The sequence below is a fragment of the Ictidomys tridecemlineatus genome, chromosome 2, assembly GCF_052094955.1.
Source record: "Ictidomys tridecemlineatus isolate mIctTri1 chromosome 2, mIctTri1.hap1, whole genome shotgun sequence".
In the NCBI taxonomy this organism is placed as follows: Eukaryota; Metazoa; Chordata; class Mammalia; order Rodentia; family Sciuridae; genus Ictidomys; species Ictidomys tridecemlineatus.
In genome coordinates, this window is record NC_135478.1 from 134683346 (window position 1) to 134694642 (window position 11297).

The 11297-nt window shown below is 37.8% G+C and overlaps 1 long non-coding RNA gene across 1 annotated transcript; it reads right to left on the reverse strand.

Annotated features, from left to right (window-relative positions):
• Window positions 1–912: 912 nt before the first annotated feature.
• Window positions 913–10930, reverse strand: LOC120891984 (uncharacterized). Its single transcript, XR_005736592.2, has 5 exons — window positions 10779–10930; window positions 9877–9953; window positions 4263–4412; window positions 3610–3718; window positions 913–2804 (listed from the first exon to the last, which is right to left on the reverse strand). It is a non-coding gene; the product is annotated as an uncharacterized LOC120891984 (long non-coding RNA).
• Between the last annotated feature and the right edge of the window lie 367 nt (window positions 10931–11297).

The following is an 11297-nucleotide window of genomic DNA, read 5'->3' on the forward strand; positions in this document are numbered from 1 at the left end:
AGCAGTATGAAGATTCCTTGGAAAATTTGGAATGGAACCACCATTTGACCCAGCTATTCCACTCCTCGGTTTATACCCAGAGGACTTAAAAATAGCATACTACAAGGGACACAGCCACAGCAATGATTATAGCAGCACAATTCATAAATTGTGGAACCAACCCAGATGCCCTTCAGTAGAAGAATGGATACACACACACACACACACACACACACACACACACAATGGAACATTACTCAGCATTAAAAGAGAATAAAATCATGGCATTTGCAGGTAAATGGATGGATTTGAAGAATATAATGCTAAGTGAAGTAAGTCAATTCCAGATATGAGGATGCTGTCTCATAATGGTAATGTGGGGTGGGGGGAGCATGAGAGGAATGAAGGAACTTTAGATAGGGCAAAGGGGAGGGTGAGGAAGGGAGGGGGAAAAGGGGTAGGAATGATGGTGGAATGAGTTAGACATCATTACCCTAAGTACATGTATAAAAAAAAAAAAAATGGTGTGAAAATACTTTGTGTACAATCAGTGACTTGAAAAATTGTGCTCTATATGTATAACATGAAACGAATTGCATTCTGCCATCATGTATAACAAATTAGAATAAATAAATAATTTAATAAAAATAACCCTCCCCCCCCCCAAAAAAAAAAACAAAAACAAAACCACAAACCAGTCCAGTAATGAAGAGGGAGGAATGTGAAGAATGAAGGCTGGAGGGGAAGACCAGGCAGAAAGGAAGCCTTTGCAGTCATCTAGGTGGGAGACAGTGGCAGCCATGATGGAAACGAAGAGGTGAGTGCAGGCCTGGGAGTTGAGTGATGAGACGTATGGGGTGACCCCATGATTTTTTTTGCATTGTGTGTTATTAAACTGTGGTATATCTAATTAAGTTAGCAGTCATACAAAAATACAATTTCAGAATCAACATTTATTTTTGTCGTTTGCATTTGAGGTACCTATAGGACATCACAGTGTCCTAGTAGGTAGTGAGAAATGAGACCTGAGCATATTCATTGAAAAACTAACAACATTTCATTGGTTATTAAGGCCAGGGACACAAATGGCACAAGTCAGGCCACATGTAGACTTTGGAGCAAGGATCTATAACTTAGAATATGTGTGTCAATGTCTTCCAGCCAAAGACCAGCATGGAATTGAATTTATTCCTCATTGCATAAACTGTGACAAGTAATGTGGAAAACTGTGGGTATCCCTATAAAAGAGTTTAAAAATGGGGCCCGGGTGGTGGCTCAGTGGTAGGGCACTTGCCTAGCATGTGTGAGGCACTGGTTTCGATTCTCAGCACCACATATAAATAAAGAAAATGATGGTTAATTAACAACTAAAAAAATATATTTTTAATAAGGACCTATTAAACAGTTTGGGCTTTAGTTGGATGAATTTGAAAAGAATTTAAGAAAGCAGGGATTCAGTTCACTCGAAGTTGGGCGTTAGCAAAAATAGATGCAACACAAATGTCCACCAATTAATGAATGAAATAATGCAATATATCCAATACAATTCAATATTATTTTTCCAAGAAAAAGAATAACACATTGATACAAGCTACAACATGGATGAACCTGAAAATTCTATGCTAACTGAAAGAAGAAAGTTACATGCACAGAGAGAAAACATATATGCTAAGATTCCCTTCATAGGAAATGTTAAAGAAATGGAAAATAGAGAAAGCAGATAAGTGGTTGCTTGCACTGGGGGAAAGGGCTGATTGGGGATGACAGCTGCATTTCTTTTTTGAGATGGAAAAAAAATGTTATAAAATTCTCTGTGATGGTTGCACAACTCTGAATGAACTAAAACTCCTGACTGAACACTTTAAATAGGTGTATTCACGTTGCTGATGTTGGTCTTTGGTGGGGTTGTTCATGTCCCTTGAGGAAATAACAGGGCCTCATTGTGAGGGCCAGCAAGCTACGAGTAATCCTGAGACCTAGCTCCATGGGTGAGACAAGCTTCTGGGTGCTGGGACTGCATCTGGATTTTCAGACATGGATCCTCTGGAGTGCTTTGGGAGCACTTCAGTGGACTTGTAACCCCTGAATTTCCCTACAATATTTTTGATGCGATTGTGAATTTTACAGGTAAGAAAATTCATACAATTCTTTTAAAAGTTGATTGTCATCAGAGAAGTCTAAGACCCACTGATCCAAATTAAACAGTGAGAAAAACTAAAGACTCTGAAGCGCCAGGATTTTAAGGGGACTTGTAGAAATAGAAGCTGTAGCAGTGGGGGCCCAGGAACCATGAGGAGAGAAAGAGGAAAGAACTGATACCCTGGCCACAGAAAGGTCAGAATGAAACTCTCTGAAGTAATTAAACAGCCTCATCTTGAGGATGAACAGAAGAGATGCTGTTCTAAGAGATATTTTTGTAAGAAAATAGACATTTGTTTCCCCAGAGGGTTTTAGTCATCGACCTGCATGAAATACCTTCTGGTTTTCAGATGCTTTGGGTCTGTGATTTTAAGGAGTCACACTCCTTTCCCCAGAGGCTGATGGGATGCAAAGGTCACTGGTCTCTGTGAGTTATTGGGAAAGCAAGGAAGAGGCTGTGAGCCTCCCCCAGGTCTGCCATCCCCTAACCAAGCTCATCTCATTCAACCTTCTGTGAGCTTTGCAAGGCAACAGTGAGTGGAAAATTTTAAAATCCCCAAATGCATGTTTTCTGAGGCATTCACCAAGGAGACAGGAAGTTGCACACCTCATCAGTCTGTGCCTCCAGCTTATGAATGTGCTCACTCCTTAGAGCCAGGAAGAATTTGCTCACAGCTCCACTTGATCTGAAAAAAAGCCAGAGATGAATTTTCCTGAAACATTCTCCGTGTCTTCCTGTTCTTCATCATTGCGACCATAGTTTTCTGCTTCTACCTGCCTTCATTGCCCATGGGACAAGTGTGTGTATGGGAGAGGATTAGTTATCCCTATGACTTTATTTGGAATATTTCATCACCAGCTCAGGGTCTCTCATTCTGGCAAAAGACCAGATTCCAAGTGGAAGTCTGTTACTCACTACCCAATTTTGTTCTTTCTCAAACTCAGAATATTAGAATGATTCTGTAGAAATACTCAGAGTAATGGCTAACGTTTACAAAATACTTATTTGTTTACCAAGTAATTACTTTCCAGATATCAGCTCATTTAATCTATACAATTCTATTCTATAAATGCTATTATTATTAACATTTTACAGATGAGAATCTGAGGTATGGATACTTTAACTATTCACACTACTTACTATCTATTCCATAAATACTATGAAACTCTGTCCTATAAAAATGCAGTTACTGTGAATATTCTGCTATTATATATTCAAATATTTATTTTTAATTTTTAATTTTTGCAGTACGGGGAATTGAATCTGGGGCCTTGCACAGGCTAAGCAAGTACTCTACCATTGAGCTTTAGATCCCCAGCTCTCAACAAATATTTTATTTTTTCTATTTTGCAGAAGAAAAAGTAAGGCACAAAGATTTTTTTCCCCATTGCTCAATGTCACATAGCTGAAGCTTTAACAAGAAGGCAGTGCTATAGTTTGGGATCCATATCTTACTTCTCAGTAGCAGAATACTCATGATCTATACCAACCTTTGCCAAAGGCTTAGGGTCATTCTGATAACCATAATGGATGTCCTTGCCCAGGTACACAGTCTCCTTGTCTCTCATTGCCTCCAGCCCCTGGCAGGTTGATTCATGGCTGGAATGGGGAAAAGGTAACATCCGTGGCTTAGAAAGGATTCTCGGATATTTGAGGACCTGGAAGAGCATTGTCCTCATGGTGGGAAGTTGTGTGTTGGAGGCACATTCTATGAGGTGAAAGTGCTGAGAGAGAGGCTGAATTTTCCAAGAATGTCCAATTTGATACATGAATGTACAGACACTGACATTCAGGTTCAGTGAGGCCAGCATTGCCTAGCAGAGGCCATAACCACAGATTCAGAGATCTGGGTTCAGAGTAGTGGTGAAGAAGGCAATGGGTGCTCTGGACTCTTTGTCCTCCCTGGCCTCTCCTCAGCATTTCGTCACCCCTCTGCTCACTAGCTTACCCCCATTTTTAGTTCCGCTCACTTTGATATTCTTCCTATTATTAAACATTTTCTGGGGAAATATTCTTAGATGTTATCAAGTTGCAGGATCTCATAAAACAATTTACATTTAATAAAAGATTTTGACTCCCTCAAGGGTCTGCCTCCTGACTGCATTAGTGTTAAAACATGAATAATTCAAGGGCATCTCCATACCTCCCAACAAAGTTGTGCAGTTTTGTGTGATGTGCTGGTAGTACTGGGCAGCAAGGGTTTGAGGAGATAGCTCCAACCAGGGGATCTTTAGAGCATCCTCATTTGTTCCTCACATCCTGTTGTCTTCTTTTTGCTCTGCACATTACATCCCTGTGTAAGTGGGAAGAGAATGGTTAACACTCTTGTGAATCTTCCATTCCATTTTTTAATCTATTGAGTATTTCAATTATGTAAACCTTCAGCTCAGCATCTAAAAGCTATTGTAAATAAACCTATCACACATAATGATAATACTGAAATACTAACAACTAAATATATCTCTCTGTGTGTACATGTGTGCATGTGTGTATGGGGTGGGGGATGGTGTATCTCATAATGCAAAAATGCCAGTGGACCAAGCTTTGGTTTGAAGGTCCTGTGAGGGTGACATTGCGTTCTGGGAGCTGAAGGGCTGGGATATTAGGATGTAAATGGATACACCTTGAAAAACTACTTTTGGAGAGAGGGCTAGGAAGGAAAAAAAAATATATATATATATATGCACATAACTATATACATATAGGCTGATATGGAAATACAGAGAAAAGTTCAATGTCTTCCCTATGATCAGATGGGGACGTAAAGAAGATGTTTCTTAAGTGGAAATAAGGCAGTCTATAGGGATCAATGGGCTGAGGGAGAAGGATTTATTCAATGGCAAATTTAAGTAGAGAGAGAGGACTCTTCCTGAAGCCTAGCTCCTGATTTGAATGAAGCCTAATCTGCATATAACATAAGCTATAAATCAGACCAAATAAGATTATGGTGTGTATCATGTGCTTCCGCTTTACCCCTGATATATTTACTTTAAAGAAGAATTAGCTTGCTGGCCCGGTTGTGCATGTCTGTAATTCCAGCAGCTCTGGAGGCTGAGGAGGAGGATAGTGAGTTCAAAGCCAGCCTCAGCAAAAGCAAGGTGCTAAGCAACCCAGTGACACCTTGTCTGTAAATAAAACACAAAATAGGGTTGGGATGTAGCTCAGTGATCGAGTGCCCAGAATTCAGTCTCTGGTACCAAATAAATAAATAAAAAAGAATAATAATAATAATAATAATTAGCTTGAAATTTGATTTCTCACTGAATTGTACTTGATTTAATTTGCCTTCCACAGATTATATTTTACTTAGGAATGGAGCCTTGAAGATGTATAGTTATAGTGCTTGAATACAGAAGAGGGCCCTTGTATCTCAGGAATAGTAGAACCCTTGAATGATGAATACAATGGGAGGTGCAAGCTGCACACTTGAATTTCAGGAAGAGAAAATGATGATGTCCTTAAAAACAGGCCACAAAAAATGGGCAATCAATTCCTTGACTGCTAACTTCAGTGGTATAAATTCAGCATCTATAATGTATTGTGGGAAAGGAAGTGATTTTTTTTTTTTTTTTGTACTGGGGATTGAACTCAGGGGCACTCAGCCACTGAGCTCCATTCCCAGCCCTATTTTGTATTTTATTTAGAGAAAGGGTCTCACTGAGTTGCTTGGTGCCTTGCTTTTGCTGAGGCTGGCTTTGAACTCTTGATCTTCTTGTCTTGGCCTCCAGAGCCAATTAGATTATAGTCAGTCATGCACCACAGTGCCCAGTAGAGGTGACTTTTTATGTAGCAACAGGTGAGCTTCCATGCTAGATGATGGTGCACAAACTTTGCCTATGTGAGGACAGGTGGACTTGAAGTCTCTGGGGTGGACTCTGAGAGGGATTGTGCAAGTTGCAAAAGTGGAGTGAACAAGATGTGGAGGACTAACATTCAGGACCTGGGATATGCACTTTGTGAGGAAGGCAGGAGATAATAAGACAGAGGAAACCCACCTGGAGCCTGAGAGCACAGGCTACAGAGAGAATGGAGTAATCAGGGTTCCCAGAGGAGGGGATTAGGTGGCAGGAGGGCAGGTCATCCCCATATGAAACCACAAGAATCATTCACCTAGCCTAAGAAGTCAAGGGTCTTGCTTCCTTGACATCCTGATTGCTTGATCACACAAAAACAAATGGACTAGAAGGTTCAGGTAGGCTCTGTGACAGCCACCATGTGGTCAGAAACAGAGGAAGGGACTTCTAGGCAAAGAAGAGTGAAGACAAGGGGAGATCAGAAAGGAAAGGTGTGTTTGGTACTTAAAATATTTCCCAGGTAACTGAGAAAGTCTGAATCATCCAGGGCCTCCTGCGGGCTTTATTTGGCCCACTTCCATACATTGTGCACACTTAATAATCATACTTGAAACAGCAGATGTTTTGAAGTGAACCAGATGATGGAAGAGTGGAGGAGTGAGGACAGCCAGGCCACAGTGGCTGGATAGTTGACTTCCAGTCAATAGGAGGACATCATGTGCCCAAGTTCATTCTTTTCCACAATAATGTGAAATGGGGGCACATTAAGGCACATGGAGGTAAAGAGGGCTGAGATTAGTGAATTGGCTACAGAGAGGGGAAGAGATTCGAGAAGGAGAAGCATCACCTTGGCTGCAATGGCAATCTTCCTTTGTTCAAAATGTGGCAACTCTAATAGGACTGTGTGTGCCCTCTGATCTATGCAAATCCACCTGGTGCCTCATGTCACAACTAAGCCATCTTCCCTGCCTCTTTAGTGGAGGAAGTGTTTCCTTTTACTTTAAACTAATTTCATATCATGGCACATTTGAGGTGTTTAGATCATAGCAGTTAAACACTGAGCTCCCGAGCCAAGCAATTCTGATACCATAATGACATTATCAATAATAATATTCCAAGAACAAACCCTTCTAGAGCAGTCAGTATGTGCCAGGCACTATTCTATGCACTTTGAATATATTATGACCTCATAGGATCCTATAGCAAATTAGGTATAATTTGTATCTGCATTTTAGAGCTGAAGAAGTCCAGGTGGAGAGAAGTTAAAAAACACAAGATCACATGGCTCTGACTGTGTGCTTGAGTGAGAATTTGAGCTCCTGCAGTCTGGTTCCAGAGCACTTTTATCTTTGCCAGATGCATAATTTGGATTCGTTCTCAAATCCACCCAGTTTAGCAAAAGAAGTTCCTAAGTAATGGTGCCCAGTGCATCTCCACCCTGTTAATCCAACTTGAAATTTATGTCAGAGGCCAAGAAGAACGTAAGGGCAGTGATACTTAAATTCGAAAATGTGGGTTTAACTTTTTTCATCACAAAGCCATGTAGGATTCTGGGTATCACTTTTAATTCTCTTAGTCTCAATTTCCTCAAATAAAATTAATAATCCCTTTCTTGCCTATATCATAAGATTTTGGGTCATATCAGTTGAAACCAGCTTACATAAAGGTTTGGTCAATTCTTAAAGGGTGTGGGGGTATAAGGGTTTTCCATGTCTCCGTGGAAACCACTTAACATGGCATTACCAATGCTTGGCTTAGGTTAAAACCATAGCAATGCTGTCACTCCTGAAGGGCGGCATATTATTTCTATATCACTGTGAAAGTAAAAACAGGAAGTATGGGAAACTGAAATGATGGGCTCTGGTCAAAGGACACATTTGCCCTGACCCATTGTGTTAACTTAATTATGTTGTCTTTGGGAAAAACCATAAAAGGCTAATGGACTCAGAGGTTGTGATGATGTTAAAAGGCACGGGTGAAAGTCCTTCATCTTCGGGTTTATTCTACTACATTCCTTGCACTATGGCTCAGGGAGATTTCCAAGGAGCACAAACAACAGTTGAATGTGTGTGCCTTATTCCAAAGGCAGGCAGAGTCCCAGACGGAAACTTTCCTCTTCAGAAAACTAAAGAGTCAGACTCTGAACTCAAGGCCACAAGTTTAAATTCAATTCACATCAGTGTGACTAAATCCTCTAATGACTGTTCAACAGCTGAAGAGGAAGACATTGGTCACATTGGGAAGCTCCCAGGAGACACATCAGTCTCAGATCACAGCCACAGCAGACACCCTCTGACTGGCTTGATGACTCTTCAAGAGACATAGGGAAGTCATAAGTCATCAAGCATACATTTAGGTGAAAAATAGGAGAAAACATATGTTCAAAAGAAGAAATATCCCAAGGAACACTCATGAAAAGAGAAGCCATTTAAGACTTCCAAGCATTTGTTGGAAAATCCCCATGTTATATGTTTGTTGGATGCAGGGCTCATATTAGATCAATTTAAAAGATTCTCAGATCTATTTGTATAATTATTTAAAGATACTTTCTCCACTAGTGATTTGTAGACTTAAGCTATTAATGTAATGCAATTATGTCAAATTCTTCATTGGCTTGTCATTATCTCCTTCTAATTTTGTTAACTTAAGTTTTCTGTGTTTTAAGGATTTTTGCTTAGGCACATACACGTTTACAATGAATTTAATCTGACAGCTCTGTAATGAATATGTTGTGTACCCTATTTATCCTTATTAAGATGTTTTGTCTTAAATTTCATTTTAAATTAATACTGTTATGTCACCTGGTTTTAGATTCTGGATGCACAGAATCTAAAATAATATTTGTTTTTCCTTTTAATTTTAATTTTTCTGTATATTTTAGTTTTAAGTGTGTATTTTGTTAGGTGCATATTGGATCCTGTTTTGTTTTGTCTAAATGATAATTTCTGCCTGTTAGTTGTTAGCTGTTTAGTTATTACATTTGAATATATTTATTGTGATTAATGTCACATTGATATTTATTTCTAACCCAGAGAAACAACTTATCAGAGAAATTTCATAGAGAGATTGAAGTTATTAAAAAGTATCAAACAGAAATCCTTGAGCTGAAAAGCGTACTACACAAAATTTAAAAGGTGATAAAGGAAATCAAAGGCAAGTAGATGAAACAGGAAAAAGAATCAGTGAGCTCAAAAATAGGCTATTTGAAAATATACATTCAAAGGAGAAAAAATAAAAATCAATAAAAAGGAATGAAGAGGGGCTGGGATTGTGGCTCAGGGGTTGAGCGCTCATCTCCCACTTGCATGACCCTGGGTTCCATCCTCAGCACCATATAAAAATAAATAAATGAAATAAAGATATTGTGTCAAACTACAGTTAAAAAATAAATATTAAAAAAGGAATGAATAAAACTGAATAAGAAATTCGAGAAAGCTTTAAAAAAGTAAATAATTTGGGGTTTTGGTGTTAAAAAACACCAAAGACACAAAAATGGAACATTTTCTGAATTTATAGGAGGATAGAAATATTCTGATACAGACAGGTCAAAGGCACCAGTCAAATTTCACTCAAACAATCTACCCTGTAACATATTATAATCAAGCTCTCAAAGATTAATAACAAAGAAGATTCTCAAAGCAGCACAAGAAAACAAAACAAAACGCATAAGCGTTTTCCAATTTACCTGAAAAGAGGTTTCTTAGCAAAAACCTCAGGCCATGAGGGAGTGTGATGAGATTTATATAGTGATGAAGGAAAAGTTGGCTAATCAAGAATACAATACCCAGCAAAGCTATCCTCTGGAAATGAAAAAGTGATACAGATGTTTTCAGGCAAACAAAAACTGAGATTTTTTTTTTTATTACCATGAGAATTGACCTATATGAAATGCTAAAGGGAGTTCTTCAAACTGAAAGAGATACTAATAAGTATAAAGAAAACATCAGAAGGTATAAAACTCACTGGTAAATGTGACTATTCAGACAAATTCAGAATGCTCTTATACTGTAAACAGTGTCCCAACAGTTTATATCTTTAATCTGAAAAGTAAAACATAGAAATTAAAATAATGACTACAACAATATAGTTAAAATATAAGTGATTAAAAGATGAAAAATTAGACATCAAAATTAAAAATGTATTGAAGTAAAGGGATAAAAGTATAGTTTTTTAATTAATATTTTTCTATTCCTTTTTTGTTTTATTGTCTCTATGATCAATGTTAAGTTACTACAATTTCATAATAGCTTGTTATAATCAAAAGATGTATTTTGTAAGTTTCATGGTAGCCACAAAACACAAATTTATAACCAGTACACCCAAAATAAGCAAGGAATCAAAACACACTTTTAGAAAACAAAATCACGTAACTATAAAATAGACTGTTAAGGGGGGGAAGGAATTATAATTTTTTAAAAAAGTAACAAAATAGTGTAAGACCATACCTACTGATAATTATCTTAAATGTAAATAAATTAAGTTATTCAATTGAAAGACATAGTGACTTAATGGATTAAAAAAGAAAAACAGATCCAACTATATACTCCTTATAAGAAACTCACTGCATGTTTAAGAACATACAAAGACTAAAAGTGAAGTGTTGAAAAAAAAAAAAGTCTATGCATATGGAATCCAAAAGAAAGTAGGAATTTCCACACTTTTAATAGGTAAAGTAGACTTTAAATTAAAACATATAAAAACACAAGAAAAGTCAATATGTAATGATAAGGGGGTCAATTCATCAAGAGGAAATAACAATTTTGAATATATGGGCACCCAATTTTGGAGCAGCTAAATATATGAAGGAATGTCAATAGACTTACAGGGAAAGAAAAAAAAATGAAAACATAACATTCTAAACTTACAGGATGCATCAAAAGCAGTAGTAAGAATCCAGTCATTACTATCCATGTCTACATCAAAAAAGCATGAAGATCTTAAACAACTTATCACAGTACCTCAAGGAACTAGAAAAACAAGAACAAAGGAAACCCCAAATTAGTAGAAGGGAAGAAGAAATAAAGATCAGAACAGAAACAAATAAAATGGAGACTGAAAGAAACATTTCAAAGATTGGTGAAACAAAGAGGTAGATTTTTGAAAGGATAAACAACATTGACAAACCCTTAACAGGACTAAGAAAAAAGAGAGAGGACTCAAATAAAATCACAGGTGAAAAAGGAGGCATTATAACCAACACCTCAGGCATATACAGGATCATTAGAGACTATTATAAAAATTTACATGCCAAAAAATTTAATAACCTAGAAGAAATGGACACATACACCTTATAAACACTGAATCATGAAGAAGCAAAAAACCTGGCATTGAGGATGTAGCTCAGTGTGAGCAGCATGTGGCAGGCCCTGGGGTTCAACCTCTAG